Below are 17113 nucleotides of genomic sequence, written 5' to 3' on the forward strand. Positions count from 1 at the left end.
GAGAAACTTTTTCGCCAGGTGGGAAAAACCATTCCATAATTTGGTACCCCAAAATCTTATAGAAAACTGACCTCTGCAAGTGAGAAAGTCAGTATTATGTGCAAATCAGTATTGTGTGCAAATCAGTAACAGGGAAAGCGATAATAATTAGTATGCTTGACCACATCTTGCCCAGTTGTACAGCCTTGGCCTATTCTTATTTTATTTACAGTTGTACAGCCCTGGCCTACATTTTATTTCATAATTCTATTCTATTCTATTGTGCTTAACTTAGTTCATATTTCCTTTTATTTTACTCACCTCTTTATTTTATTATCTATCTGTCTGTCCTTTGATGTCTCACCGAAAACTACTTGGCAATAAAGACCTTTCTGATTCTGATAAAATAACACTGGTCTTCCTCAGCCACACGCTGGTAGTGTTATCTGTTCATGAGCCTGGGGGGGGAACTGACCCAGAGGCTGCTGAGTCTGAGGCTCAACGTGGACACAAAGGAACTTGAAGTTGCTGACTCTCTCCACAGCAGACCCAGTGATGTTGATGGGATCCAGACTTTCTCCCACTCTCCATTGTGCCAGGTTGTCAATCTCTTCCCTGTGGGCCATTTCATCATTGTTGGTGATTAGGCCTATCACCGTTGTGTCATTGGCAAACGTAATCATCGTGTTGGAGATGACCCAAGAGCAGAACACAAGGCACAGGAGAATGAGGCGGTTTAGGTTATTTAATAATGAAAACCTAGGGAAGGACAAGGGGGCAGGTAGTGAAGTGCTGGGAGTGAGAGGAGACCAACGGGTGTCCATGCGGTCCCGGGGAAGATGCAGGCCGGAGGGGTGAGGTACACACAGGTTACAAATACGACGCAGGATACGGAGTACACAGGTTACACTAGGATTCTCACGAATATTGTGTATAAGGTTCTAGAGGTCCAGAGAAGAGTCCTACTACCACGGAAGTTGAAAACAACACTCTGACCAGGAGTGGCAGGGGTGCAGGCCTCTTATTCTGGCTCCGACAGGTGTGTAGGCCGGCCCAGGTAGGCAGAGGGGCTGAGGTGTTGGGTCCCATCCTCACCACCTGGTGATGGTCTGACAGGATGTCTACTCTAGAATCCAGCAGCACAGGTTGGAGTCGAGTCCTAGGTTCCTGAGTTTTCTGTCAAGTCTGGTGGGACTATGGTGTTGAATGCTGAGCAGACAGCATCCTCACATAGGACCTCTTTCCCTCCAGGTGGTTGAGGGCGCAGTGGAGTGCTGTGGCTATTGCGTCGCCAGCGGATCTGTTTTGCCGGTAGGTCACTTGGTGGAGGTCTTTTTCAGTAATGGCTGGTAGTCCACTACAGATAGATTTCTTAACATGCTTCTCAAAACATCTGCTCACTGTGGGTGTGGGAGTGAGGGCAACCGGGCGCCAGTCCTTCAGGCACGTCATCTTGGTTTTCTTATGGGACCATGGACCAATGGTGGATGACTTGAAGTAGGAGAGGTGCACTCTGAGAGGGAGATGTTGACTATGTCAGGGAATACACCGCCGGCCAGCTGCTCCACACACGTGTTGATCTCTCGGCCTGGGATGCCATCTGGTCCAGCCGCCTTGCATACGTTGATGCGTTTGCATTCATTGCGCATCCCAAGTGTGGGGGCTTCCCCTAGGAGGTTGGTGTGGTTAACCTCGAACTAGGCTGGTAAAGATATGCCTCCTAAAGTGTGTAAACCGAAGTACAGGAAGTACAGGCTACAGGCTTTCCGGTTTTGACCAAACAATTATAGAAACGTGTGAAGTGCACAATATTTCCTTGTTTAAGCCACTGCAACGGCTTTGTCTGAAGAATTTACTACATGGCCGGGACGTTATAGCTTGTTTGCCGACAGGATTCGGGAAAAGTTTGGTCCGTTCGGAGGCAGCTTCCAGGGGAAGTACATACACCGGAAATTCTACCCCATACACACTTTCAGCAGTAGTCTCACGGAGGAGATAAAACTGGGAACGAGGTTAACCTCGAACAGGTGTGCAAAAGCTGTTCAGCTCATCCGGTAGGGAGGCACCAATGTGCTACTGGGTTTCCATTTTAGATCTGATGTTGTGTGTAATCCTTGCCACACGCTGCATGGTTCATTACTGCATTGTGTCTCTATTGTCTCTTTATGTTCCCGTTTGGCTGCTGTGATCGTCCTGCCCGAGATCGTATCGTGTTTCCTTCTCTCTGCCTCTTTGTGTCCAGAGGCAAACGGAGTGTCCCTCGCCTTTAGTGATGTACGCACTGAGCCATTAATCCATGCTTTCTGGTTGGGGAATACCCAGATTGTTTTTGTAGCGACAACGTCACTTATACACTTAATTCATAACCATTCCCATAATCATTCCCATGATTCCTTCTGTGTACTCACCTCCCAGTGATTGGATGATCTCTTTCTCATAAACAGTACTGTATATTTGTATGTCATAAATGTCCTGATGAATTGAAAATGGGGGACCCTGATGTAAACAAGACGAAAGTCTTTCTCTGGTCTGCTCCCCTTAACAATTGTTTGTATTGAGCCGTACTGTATTGTACCCATTCTGCCATCTGTTAATAAAGTTTTCAATCAATCAATCAATCAAACCAGTTTGCGTGTCCAAAACAGGCTGTTTTACAACAGTTTAAAAATAACTAGGCTGTTGAGATCTGGAGTAAGCCAAAATCACTGAAGAACAGGATAGGCTTTGTCATTCATGTTGGTTTAATACCGTATTCTGTATCATGTTCAGAGAAAGGGTTTGTTTGATGAGATACATAGTAAAGATCTTGATTAAATAGAAATACTCTGAAATACAGAAGAAATCCATACGATAAAGAAATATTTGCCTTTGTGGATTATTTAGATGAAGCTTGGACACTAAGACATAACATCCATTCATTCATTACTTTAGTGTCATTTGATACCAAATTTAGATACCGCAGCATTTTTGATACTAGATAGTATTGAAGCAATTTGATCAATACAATAAAACATTTTGATACCCATCCCTAGTGTGTATGTGAGTGTCAAGGACGCTGCAATATTGTGAGTGAATTGTCCAATGTGGGCAACACTTTAGTATTTTGGGTAGTTTGGGTATAAAAATCTATATCTTCCCATGATAATGAGATGGACTCATTACCAGCCATACAACACTGGGCTGTGGCTTAGGAGGTAGAGCAGTCGTCTGGTAATCCGGAGGTTCCCGGTTCAATTCCCGCTCCTCCCGTGCAGCGTGTCGAAGTGTCCTTGAGCAAGACACTTAACCCCTAATTGCTCCTGATGTGCAGGTTGGCACCTTGCATGGTTGCCTCTGCCGTCGGTGTGTGAATGTGTGAGTGAATGGGTAAAATGTGAGGAACAAATTGTAAAGCACTTTGGATAAAAGCGCTATATAAATGCAGCCATTTACCAACCATTTATACCAAAAGTCTGTGAGTGGAGTTGCATTAACTGTGTAAATATTTTGTTCTGGTCATTCTAAACTAACCCATGTAGTGAACACTAACAGTGCATTTGTGAAATTCAATTTACAAAGTACATCTCTGCCTATAAGAGAGAAAGTTGGATTTGCACACAGCTAAAAACAAGGCTACAAACATCACAAAACAAACTGGTACTGCTTGGCCTTACTCCTAAAACCCACCTCACCCCTGCCCATTTTGACAACCTAGGGTGGCTAGAGTAGACAACAGAGTACAGCAACTTGCAATGGGCCTGGTCTACAAGATACACTATACCACTAAGATACCCATGTACATGTCGAAATACTTCCCAAAGGTCAGTGAATTCCATGACCACAACACCAGAGGGAGTTCCACAAATCATGTTCAACCCAGATTCGGCTCAAACAAGGGACTAAACCCGTTTCACAATTATGCCACAATAATGTGGAACGCCCTACCCACAGCCATAAAATAATGTGAATCCCTACCCTCCTTCAAAACCGCTCTCAAAGAGCACCTACGGGTGGCTGCAATTAGAAACTGGCCCCGGTAAAATGTCCTTACACTGAATATACCTGCATTTCATCCTTTCTACTGTATACACTTATTTATAGAACTCTGTATGATAGCATGTACAACAATAATGCTGTATATACCATATACATATATTTATATTCACCATACAGATGTTTATCCACATCTGTTTGTATATACCTCCATATATTCCTTTTTAAATATCTGTAGATACTATATCTATATCTGTACATTATACCTTACCTACTCTTACTAGTTATACCACTGGCCAGTATGACTTACTACCATAGTGTCCTTATACCTTTATCACTGTAAATAACAATACTATAACACTGTGTACATACATCTGATTAGCACCATTACTCAGTAGTACTCATTTATATATTTTATACCCAGTTTAATCACCTGTACATTTTATATTACTATTGCACTATTTGATGTCAAACTTATTTTAGTTGTACTTGTGCTGTATGATGAGAATATATTGGAATCTAATCTAATCTAATCTAATCTAATCTAATCTAATCTAATCTAATCTAATCTAATCTAATCTAATCTAATCTAATCTAATCTAATCTAATCTAATCTAATCTAATCTAATCTAATCTAATCTAATCTAATCTAATCTAATGACTTGCTGTTGCTGCAATTACTCCCGGTGCAAACCACTGGGGTTGAATGGGGCTGGTCAGTGAATGTTTTGATTCATGCATTTTACCGTGATTTTGCATGAATCAAAACCTTTAGTCCTATTGATCTGGAATTTATATAGTATGTCCCATGAGGCCAAAAAAGGTGCTATACAAATAAAGTGTATTATTATTTTTTAATTATTATTATTAATACAATGTGTTGCACAGATACAGAAGAGGTTGTGTTTTGTACTTCATCCTCCCTTAACCTCCCTGTCTTCTGTCTGGCCACCATGTGATGCTTTTATACTCAAGTGTTTATGTCCTTTTATGAAGAAAAACACTTTAGTTGGAAGAATTAATTTTGTGCTTGGGGGGAATAAAGTTAGATTTATTTTCTTTTGACTACAGTATGTGATTGTCTTGGGCTCGTTACTGACAACCTCAGGGGTGTTCGGTGGAGCACGTACAACACTACCTGAACGGACCACATACCAGCGTTGTAGGACTCGAGTCTTGGACTGATTTTCAGGACTCGTGACTCGACTTGGACTTGAATACTGACGACTCGGACTCGGACTTGGACTCGAGCATTGACTGCATTCTGACTCGGAAGGTGCAGACGAGGACTCTGACTTGTTAATTGATGAATACAGTTATTTATTTGTAATTTATTTAGTAATAGGCCCTAATCCTGCGGCATACGATATTGATGGCGAGTGCATTTATTTGGCTATTGTGTCACAAAGTAAATAAACTCCATTTGAATTTTTTATTTGTATGTCAGCTCTTTGACTGCCAGAGTGGAGTGGACTGAACCTTGATGACTTGGACTCGGACTCTGGACTCGACTCTGGCTCTTCTTTGGGGACTCGAGACTCGACTCAGACTCGAGATTTAGTGACTCGACTACAACACTGGTATGCATGTTATTAGTACCACCGTTTGTGTTGTGACTTGTTTTCTACTTTTTTCTCCCATTTTCAATTTTTTCTCCCATCCCAATTTCGTATCGTCCAATTCTACCCTCCCCTGTCTCGAACGTTGTTAGACCATGCTTCCCACAAGCCGGCTGCAATGTGGACTAAGCCTTACATCACGTGTCCCCTCCGGTACTCGAGGAAGCAGCAGTCGCATATTTTCACCTGCACAGCGCGATCTCTCAGCGTCGGGGGTCTGCGTTTGGAGGGCACGCCGCCCCCGTCGCTTCCTGATTCTGCTGCGCAGGCGCACCAACCGACCTGTAGGAGTCGCTGTCCACAACGTCCGATCCCCACCCCCTAATACTGCCAATTGTATTAGTATGAACGACCAGCCAAGCTGATAGCAATGCGGAGAGCTGGGCTCGAACCCAGCGTCTCCTGCATTGGTGGTGAGCGCCTTGCCCACTGCACCACCTAGCCGCCCTTGTGTTGTGACTTGTGACCAAAAACATTATATCTCAAATTGCAAAAACTCTACTAAAGTTCCCAAGTCATCGCATTGGGCAGTGGGTACAAAGGAAAGGCCCTTGCTTAGGACTGATATACTGTACAAGTATCAAGGATATTGTATTTCACTGCTGAGTAAACACAGTTCAATGTATTAGGCTAATCAGGAGAACAACCATTAGAAATGAATGAAGTACGGGGCGGTCAGGTGGCGTAGCGGAGATTGCGCTCGTCACCAATGCAAGAGACTGCGGTCTCGACTTCCGGAGTCAGCATTGGCTTGGCTTGGGCTGATCGCTATACTAACTTGTTTGGCTGGGTTAGGGGGAGGGGAGCCGTGGGTGGGAAACTGGCGTTGTGGACATCAACGCCTACAGGTCAGGTCTGGGCGCTTGCTCAGCCGCAGCATGACCTCCCACGTGTTACACTTCACCAATGAGAGCCCTCGCTGCCAGGTGAGAAGAGAGCCACTGGCTGTCGCCGCACGTGTCGGAGGAAGCGTGCGGATACTTCAGGGTTCCCTTGTACCGACCAGTAGGAGAACATGCGCACAACAACCAGGTAGGGGGGGGGGGGGGGGGGGGGAATTGGCACAACGACAAAAAATTGGGACAGGGAGAAAACAGAGAAAAATCGGAGAAAGAGAGATACAAAAAAAAGAAAAAAAAATGAATGAAGTAGCCTAAACCCATGCAAAATAGTCAAAGGCCTGTTGCGTTGGATCATTTTTCTAAATTTGTGTTTATAATTTGCATGGTAAACTGTGTTATGTTGTGTTATACAAAGATGGAAGGCAGCTGTGATGGAGGTGGTCAGTGGAGGGACAGTGAGAGGTTTACCTTATAAGTACCGCTCTACTGTACCTCCTGAGCCACTGTCGCCTCCATGAAACCATAAACTGTGACTTCACGTTTACTGTACTTCCACCGTCCTTGTTTTTTATTTGCCACATTTAAAAGAGTATGTGAACAGCCAAACAAAAAAAATCTGATCTGAGCAATAAATCAGAATTGATCACTAAGGCTTTCAGTGTGAACGAGTGGTTATGCTTGCTCACTGTTAGTAAAGGTGGTGAGGTCTTTACTGCTTAACCGAAAGATCAAGTACAAAAATGCAGAGAATCCAACCAACACAAATGTATTAGGCATTAAAAACATTAGACATTGTTGCTTTTATCTGAGAATCTTCAACAATGAAAGGTAGAATTCATCTTTCAGAGGTTTATTCAAAAGTGAACAAGCAAAAGTACAAACAGGAAAAATAATATGTTGCAAGGGGAAATAATACATTGCAACGGGAAGAATATACAGTAGCGTCGAGACGCCAAGACATTCTGCCATCATCTGGCTGCATGTTAGCCTAGCTTAGCACAATGAATGGAAGCGGACATGGCCGGTTAGCCTTCGGGAGAGGTGTTAGTTAGACAATGCTTAGGCAAACCGGCCATGTCCGCTTCCATCCAGGTGCTACACAATAAACCACACTGTACACAGTTATTAAAATAACAAACTTAAGGTGCTACGCAATAAATAAGTAAGTAATAAGTAATAAGTAATTTTTTGCCTATTCACCTAGGCTTTCTCGCCTTAAATACTTGTTGTACAGTAGTGGGGGAGGAATAGAAGGGGGTGATATGGATAAGTGCATGTTAGAGTTGAGGGTGGTTGTGGCTCTGGGAGGGAAAAACTGTCCTTTGTTCTGGCTCTGATGCACCTGTAACGCCTGCCAGATGGCCACAGGTGGAACAGGTGGAAGCCAGGGTGTGAGCCGTCCTTTACTATGTGTTGTGCTCTGTTAGGGCAGCGGGAGTTGTTGTGAATGTCCTTCAGGGAGGGGAGGGGGCAGCCGGTGATCTTTTGTGCTGTATTTATTACCCTCTTGTCCTCTTCAGTGCAGCTAGTGTACCACACAAGTAAGTAAGTAAGTAAGTAAGTAAGTAAGTAAGTAAGTAAGTAAGTAAGTAAGTAAGTAAGTAAGTAAGTAAGTAAGTAAGTAAGTAAGTAAGTAAGTAAGTAAGTAAGTAAGTAAGTAAGTAAGTAAGTAAGTAAGTAAGTAAGTAAGTAAGTAAGTAAGTAAGTAAGTAAATAAGTAAATAAGTAAGTAAGTAAGTAAGTAAGTAAGTAAGTAAGTAAGTAAGTAAGTAAGTAAGTAAGTAAGTAAGTAAGTAAGTAAGTAAGTAAGTAAGTAAGTAAGTAAGTAAGTAAGTAAGTAAATAAGTAAGTAAGACTTTATTTATATAGCACCCTTCCCAGCATGAGTGCTTCACAAGTTTAAAAACAAAATAATTAACAGGGCAATTCATAAAAACATACAATATAGAAACAGTGTGGAAACAGTGCTTCACAAGTTTAAAAACAAAAAAGAACAGGTCAATTCATAAAAACATACAACATAAAGACAGGCACGGACAAAAACAGAATAAATGAAATCACCAGTTCACGTGTGTACGTGGCCAAACGCCAACCTGAACAGGTGGGTTTATAGCTGCCCCTATAGAGTCCGCAGAGGGGGAGGCGCTCAGTACGTCAGCAGGCTCTCAACAGCAGAGTGGTAGAACAAGGTCACCAGCAGCTTCTCCTCCAGACGTGAGATGGGAAGAAAGGGCCCCCAAAACACTTGCATCTGGTATTTGAACCTGGTGATATCTCTCAAAAAGATCACATCACACCTGTCATACAATAAATATCCAACAAATTGTAAATGTTATGAGATGTGTGTAAATCACACTACTAGTCATCAGCATATGACTTTAGAGCATGGGGGAATTATCATCCTACAGATACCAGGAAAAGCACCAGACTTAACCTATTGGTTAATACAGTTCAAGTATACAGCATATTATATAACATAACATAACATAACCTGGATGAATCATACAGTAGATACCACAATAATACTCCAAAATAACACCATGGTATCAATAATAATAATAATAATAATAATAATAATAATAATAATAATAATAATAATAATAATAATAATAATAATAATAATAATAATAATAATAATAATAATAATAATAATTTTGCATACATTTCTGGCATGTTACACATGGCTCCTGGTATCAGGTTTTAGTTTTGGAGCAAAAGCATACAGATAAATGCTTACAAGGAGAACTGTTGCTGGGCATGCAAGTTGGTGCTGCAAACCAAAATGCCCACTTGGTGGCACTATTGTTTCACGGTTGCAGCCCACATGTTGACAGCTTACAGTAATTCTCTCCATGTCAACATGGAGAATCACAACAATAGTAGTGTGCATATCACTGTAAGCTCAGCAAATATCAGACAAAGTCAAGTCAAGTCAAGAGTTTTATTTGTCACGGCATACAAGCATACAGTAAAATGCGGGGGGTCTTGCATACTGTATCCAGTACAGGTTAAAATTACAGGACAAGACGGAAGTATTTCTCTGGTCTGCATCCCCTTAACAATTGTGTGTATTGAGCTGTACTGTATTGTACCTATTCTGCAATCTGTTAATAAAATTATCAGTCAATCAAAAACAGTGGTTACAATCACAGGAAATAGTATTGCTGTGTATACTTTATCTATATCTGTATATATCCCATACTCTTATTAGTTATACCACTGGCCAGTGTGGCTTACTACCATAGTGTATTTACACTGGTATCACTGTTGTACTGTACTTGTGCTGTACGATGACAATACATGTGAATCTAATCTAACTAATCTAATGTAATCTAATAATTAAGCAGCCGTTTCCGATTTCCTGGTAATTTTTGTGAGAAATGCTAACCGACCCCATTGAAATAGCATTGCTAACTTTGTTTTGGTAGCAACCTCATTCATTTCAAACAGCATTATAATGAATTATGATATGAAACAGTGTGGTCCTGTATGCTCAAATGGTAAAGCACTGCCAAGGTTGGGGGTTTGATTCCCACTGGGGCCACCCATGCTAAAGATGTATACAGTCATGATGCTGTAAGGCACTTTGCATAAACTAAATACCTCAAACTATAGTCTACCCTTATAACTCTGTATGATAGCATGTACAATAATGCTGTATATACCGTATACTGTGGCAGATCTCACTATTGCCACGTAAGGAGTAGAGACAATTAGGTAGCTGATTAGTACTGATAGAACACACCTGCGCATCATTAGGTCACCCACATCTCACGTGCACACACCCCAGACACACGCACTACAAAGCCACTAGGTTAGTGAGGAGTAAGTTGAGCGGAGGTGAGGTTGGAGTTGTTGTATTGAGAGAGAGAGAGAGAGAGAGAGATAGAGAGAGAGAGAGAGAGAGAGAGAGAGAGAGAGAGAGAGAGAGAGAGAGAGAGAGAGAGATTGAGTTATTCGGAGTTGTGTAAGGTGAGAGGTAGTGAGAGGAGAGGTGAAGGCGAGAAGGTGTTCATTGTGTACGGACCCTGGACTGGCTGAGAAACCCCCTTGTGTACTGACCCTGGACCGGACGACTACCCTGAGTATTGAACAATCCCTTTTTCTGTCTGCAAGCCTGTTTTGTGTTTTTGACCATCGGACTGATTGATTGATTGATTGATTGAAAACTTTATTAACAGATTGCAGAATGGGTACAGTACAGTACAGCTCAATACATACAATTGTTAAGGGGATGCAGACCAGAGAAAGACTTTCGTCTTGTTTACATCAGGGTCCCCCATTTTCAATTCATCGTAACATATATGACATACATGACGACATACATGACATACAGATAGACAGTACTGCTACATCTATATATTTATGACATACCAAATTTGTAAATACAGTACTGTTTGTGATACAAAAAGAGTCCAGAAAAAAAAGTATATACATTTGACGTAGAAACTGTACATTGGATTGGGTAGGTGGGGGGGGGGGGGGGGGGGGACTGTACATTGGAGGTGGTTGGGTGGGGGGGGGGGGGGGGGGGGGGGGGGGGGGTTGGGTAGGAGTGGGGGGGGGGGAGGTTGGGTAGGAGGGGTGGGGGGGGGGGACACTGTACAAACAAAACTGTACATTGGAATATTGACAAGACCATACTTGGTCATTTACTGTACATTGGATTGTGTTAGGACATTTACAGGGGCCAGTTTCGAATTGCAGTCTCCCGTAGGTGTTTTTTGAGAGTGTTTTTGAAAGTGGGTAGTGATTCACATTCCTTTATAGCTTTGGGTAGGGCGTTCCACATTGATGTGGCATAATTGCGAAATGTGTTTAGTCCCTTGTTTGAGCCGAATCTGGGTTTAACATGATTTGTGGAGCTCCCTCTGGTGTTGTGATCGTGGTATTCACTGACCTTTGGGAAGTATTTTGACATGTACATGGGTACCTTGGTCGTGTAGTGTATCTTGTAGACCAGGCCCATTGCAAGTTGCTGTACTCTGTCGTCTACTGTAAGCCATCCTAAGTTGTCAAAGTGGGCAGGGGTGAGGTGGGTTCTAGGAGTAAGGTCAAGCAGTAGTCTGACCAGTTTGTTTTGAGATGTTTGTAATTTTGTTTTTAGCGCCTTTGAGGTGCTTTGGTACCATGAGGTGCAAGCATAGTCGTAGTACCCTTGAATGAGTGCTCCTGCCAGAGTCTTCAGGGTATTCTTGTTTACCTAATAAACTAACCTACACTGTAACACGCAACACTTTGATGAACATTGTTACTCAGCTGATAGAGTTATACCCAGTGGTGCGTTATTGAAATCATCTGGGGTGACACGCACCACGTGCACGCGCGCTCCCTGCGCGTGCGCGCGCGCCCACGAATGCGCATTTAATGTCCCCTCGCTTGGGCACAGACTAAAGACAGTGCCTAATTGCCTCTACGAATGGAATGTAACACGTCTTCACAACAAGGTTAGGTGTGAATGTGTCTGAGAACGTATTTAACCCACCTGACGACCGGAGCTATTGATATGCAAATAGCGAGTGAGGTCCCACACCGTGCTACCCCGTCCCATGAACAACGCATGCCTGGTTATACCCTTCTTGCTGTCTTGTCGCACAGAACTTGTAAGTCGCTTTGGATAAAAGCGTCAGCTAAATGACTAAATGTAAATGTAAATGTAAATGTACCAGTGAGGAGATCCGGTACAAGAATCGAGTTTGTTGGTTGACTTTTTTTATTACATTGGATGCCATTTTGTCACAGGAAAGATTTGCCTCTAGGATGGAACCCAGGTAGGTAATATCTTCTTTCCTCGTGACAATATTGTCACCCACTGTAACTGAGAAGCCGTCGGTCTTGCTGAGTTTGTTATTTGAACCGAAGAGAATGGACTCTGTTTTGCCCATGTGTAATGATAGTTTGTTATCAGCGAGCCATATGCAGATTTTGCCTAGTTCTGAGCTGAGGGCTTTTACGACTGTTTTGTTTACAAGCATTCTCTTGCCTATCAAACTGGATTCTGCCTTAATTCAATAAATATTCGTATTGATTTATATTGCTCTTGTGTGGACATTTTAATTTGTTTGTATTTGAACCGTGGCGAGTCTGGACCCCACCAGGTTCGTCACAATACATATATTTATATTTACAGTATATATGTTTATCCACATCTGTCTGTATCTGCATATAATCCTTATCCATATACTCTATATCTGTACATATCCCTTACCTACTATTACTAGTTAAGGCACCATAGTCTTTATACCTGTATCACTGTTCATAATAATACTATAACACTGTACATACATCTGATTAGCACTATTAGTCAGTAGTACTCATTTATATATTGTATCCATGCAGTTTAATCAACCAATATTGTTATTGAACTTTACTGTTACATTTGCACCCTGGTTGGATGCCAAACCTCTTTTCGTTGTTCTGTACTTGTGTCGTATGATGACAGTACATTTTAATCTAATCAAATTCAATGACGGTGTCCGTCAACCGAATGGCAGAGGTGATGATGTCATAATGTTATGTAATGGCCTCATATGAACTCTGTTTTCTCCCACATCAAGGATCTAAAAGCCACAGCTGATGTACTGTACGTACACAGGCAAATTAAGTATACAGTACTGTTCCGTTAACCCTAACATTATTTATTTATTCAAATAGTTGGAACACATTAACTCCCACGCAGCATGAGGGAGGGAGTGTGTGTGTGTGTGTGTGTGTGTGTGTGTGTGTGTGTGTGTGTGTGTGTGCAGGGGTGTAGCTCCAGATTCTGGGCCCCATGAAAGAATGTATTTGTAGGCCCCCAGTGAATGCGAGCGCGCGTAAGCGCGCAAGCGGATTTTTTTTTGGAAATCTTTTTATTGATGAAAACGCATAATATGGTTTTTACCTATACATTCGGATCAGCAGTTCAGCACCTGCACTGTTGGTGGGTGAGCCTAGTAAAGGATGTCGCATTGCGTTCATCTTCAATGAATGGACCAATGCAATAGTCTACCAAAGCCCCCCCTCTCTCTCTATATATCTCACACACACACACACACACACACACACACACACACACACACACACACACACACACACACACACACACACACACACACACACACACACACACACACACACACACACACACTTCAGAAACAAACATAGTGATGATCAATAAGAACATCAATAATACACCTGAGTGATGTCTAGTAAAAAAAAAAAAAAAAAAAAAAAAAAAAATTGGGCCCCCCCCCCCAGTGCTGGGCCCTTGGAATCATCCTAAGCTACCCCCCCCCCCCCCCAGCGCCCCTGTGTGTGTGTGTGTGTGTGTGTGTGTGTGTGTGTGTGTGTGTGTGTGTGTGCGCGTGTGTAAGAGAAATAAAATATCTGTCGCAGCTTCATCCTTAAAGATTTGTTTATTAAGGACAATGCAAATTAATGAACATCGTTTACATGAGTGTATGCATAACATCACAGCATGATAAGGATGTAAATATGCCGGGAATAGCACAGGGCTAATTTCCACCCGTAGTCCTAAGGTGCATGGACTGGACAAAACTAGTAGCAAGGGAGAATAATTCAGCAACTCCTTGGAGGCCGATGGATGTGCTAAAAATAATGCTCTTTATTCATTCATTCCATCGCCGTACGAATCTGCTTCAAGGCCCTTGACCTGGCATATCGCACAGCGAAGGGAACGGCTCCCGCCTACCTCCGTTCAATGGTCGCTAACTACACACCCTCAAGACCCCTTCGCTCTACATCCTCTGGCCGCCTCAGACCCACTCCTATCCGAGCTCTGGGAGGGTCATCAAAGAGAAGCCGCCTATTCTCGGTCCTCGCTCCACAATGGTGAAACGAACTTCCCACTACAGTTAGGACAGCCGAATCCCCAACCAATCTTTCGCCATCGGCTAAAAACACACTTTTTCAATCAATATCTGAAATGAAGAAAAATAAATAAATAAATAAACTAAACCACTAATATGTCTTATGTCTATGCACTCAATACTGCAGCACCCAAGTTTCAGCACTGTTTGATCATTGTTACTCAGCTGAAAGAGTTGTACCCTTCCTGCTGACCTGTTGTACATAACTTGTAAGTCGCTTTGGATAAAAGCGTCAGCTGAATGACAAAATGTCAAATGTAAATGTAAAAGGAAGAACAAGGGAGCTTAAATACTCATATAGAAAATAGACCAATCAGAAAACACATTCCCAGATGTGTGCATGCATGTGTAAACAATGCTACGGCAGCTGTATACGCTGCAAAACAAAAGAAGGGGATTTTGATGTTTTTCTTTTCTTTTTTGCAGGGTACACCATGCATGACCTGCTCAGGCACCCCGCATTGGTGGCCACCACCCTCTGTGTGTGAGTGAATGGGTGAGTGAATGGGTGAGTGAATAGGTGAGTGTGTGAGGCACAAGTTGTGCGCTTTGGATGAATGCTGTTATATAAATGCAGTCCATTTATTTTAGTTTAGATGTGGGTTTTTCTTAGTCATTGTCTTGATACAAAAATCTCTGTACCATTCTTTTTTCATAATCATCCGCTAATTTCATATATAGTTCACAATTCACCACATAAATAAAATTACACAGCGTAAACTTACGGAAGTCTGTTAACAGAATTCGGCTATAGGGCGACAATGTGGTAATGTGGTCAAGAGGCATGGTTTCTATCTTGAGCCTGAACTATATAATAACTGTCCCAGGACCGAGCCCTGTGGCACGCCCTTGGATATAACAAGGGATCTAGAGGTGATACCTTCTGCCTGCACACACTGTGATCTGCTTGATAGATCATTTTCAAACCAACAGACAGCTTGTTCTGACAATCCTACAATCCTAAGTCTTTGCATCAATATTGCATGATCCACAGTATCAAAAGCCTTAGATAGATCAATGAAAAGGCCAAAAGGGCTGTACAATGTTGCTTGTTATCTAGGGATTCAATAATATAATTTACTACTTTTAAGGCCGCTGTTGCTGTACTATGTTTTTTTTCTAAAACCTGATTGAAAATCTGATAGAATATTGTTAGTAGATAAGAACACCTTCAGTTGTTCACTCACAAGGCATTCCAGAACCTTTGCCAGGACAGACTATTTAGAAATTGGCCTATAGTTGTTCAGGACAGTAGGGTCACCCCCTTTTAGCAGGGGAAGAACAAAAGCAGATTTCCATATGTGAGGAATTTTGTTCGAGTCCAGGGAAATATTAAAAAGATGCAGTGCAATTAAATCAGCTACTAGCTTTAAAAAGTAAGGCTCCAGGTTATCAGGAACTGCCTATATTCTACTATCTAAGAGTTTGAGGGCTTTACGCACATCTGAAACTGTAATCGGATTTAAACTGAAGGCTTGACCCATCCGTAACATGACCATCGGAACAACCGGAGAAATCAAATGATATGATCAGTGTTGAGAGACTCGAACAGCCTTATCAGAGATTTTTTGCGAGTCCCTAACAATGCATGGGGGAAGCTCTGTGCTGTTTTTATTTCCAACAAGGGATTTAATAGTTTTCCAGAATTTCAGTGGATTATTTAGATTGATTGATGTTTCGGTGAGGAAGTGGTCAGCTTTGGCTTTTCTAATGACAACTGTGAACGCATTACGCAGACGCCGGAAGTGCAGCCAGTCTGATATGAGTCAAGACCTGTTCTCCTGGCCTTTGCCCATGCCTTATTTCGCTAGTGAAGTGAGCTGGATAACTCTAGCGTAAACCATACATTGTTTCGTCCTTTTACTCTGTATTTTCATGCTTATTTACAATTTCAATAAAACCATCATAAAATAATTTCCAGGCAATTTCAACATCAGCAATGAGATTCATTCTCTCCCAATCAAAATAAAATAGATTGTGAAAAAACCCTCGTTCAATAACGTTTTTCATGTTACGCTTTATAATAATACGTGGCTTGGTCTTGGGAACCATTGTGTTTCTGACTGTAGCAATGACATTGGTCATTACATGCTTTTATGACCTCTCGTCTAGATTATTGTAATGCCTTGTATGTTGGCGTCAGTCAGGCCTCCCTCTCTCGCTTGCAGTTAGTCCAGAACACTGCTGCTCATCTGCTAACTGGTACGCGTAAGCAAGAGCACATTTCCCCTGTACTGGCTTCCCTCCACTGGCTTCCTGTGCGTTTTAGGATCGATTTGAATGTTTTATCGTTTGCTTTTAAATGTCTGAACGGCTTGGCACCGGGTTACCTCTCGGATCTGCTGGAACCTTATGTTCCTCCAAGGTCCCTCGGGTCCTCTGATCAGCTCCTTCTGGGTGTTCCCAAGTCCAGGCTGAAGCTTAGGGGGGACCATGCTTTTGCAGTGGCAGCCCCAAAGCTCTGGAATGAGCTGCCTCTGCATGTTTAAATCAGGTGTTTAAATCACGCCTCAAAACACATTTATTTCCTTTGGCTTTTGGTTTTCACAGTTTGAGATACCTGCCTTTTTATGTGACATATTGTATATGTTTTATTGTGTGCTTTTTATCTTTTTATTTTATGTAAATATTTGTTGTTGGACTTGTCCAGCAATTTAGTTGTTGTTTTTAAATGTGCTTCATAAATAAAGTGGATTGGATTGGATAATGGTAGGGGAACCTTTTGTGGTGCTATATGACACCTATCCTTAACGTTTCTATATGGCACCTTTTTCAAATGGTGCTATATTAGAGGTGAATCATACAGGGGCTTAAAATGTTCTTTGTATGG

The sequence above is a fragment of the Notolepis coatsorum genome, assembly GCF_963971535.1.
Source record: "Notolepis coatsorum genome assembly, chromosome: 4".
In the NCBI taxonomy this organism is placed as follows: Eukaryota; Metazoa; Chordata; class Actinopteri; order Aulopiformes; family Paralepididae; genus Notolepis; species Notolepis coatsorum.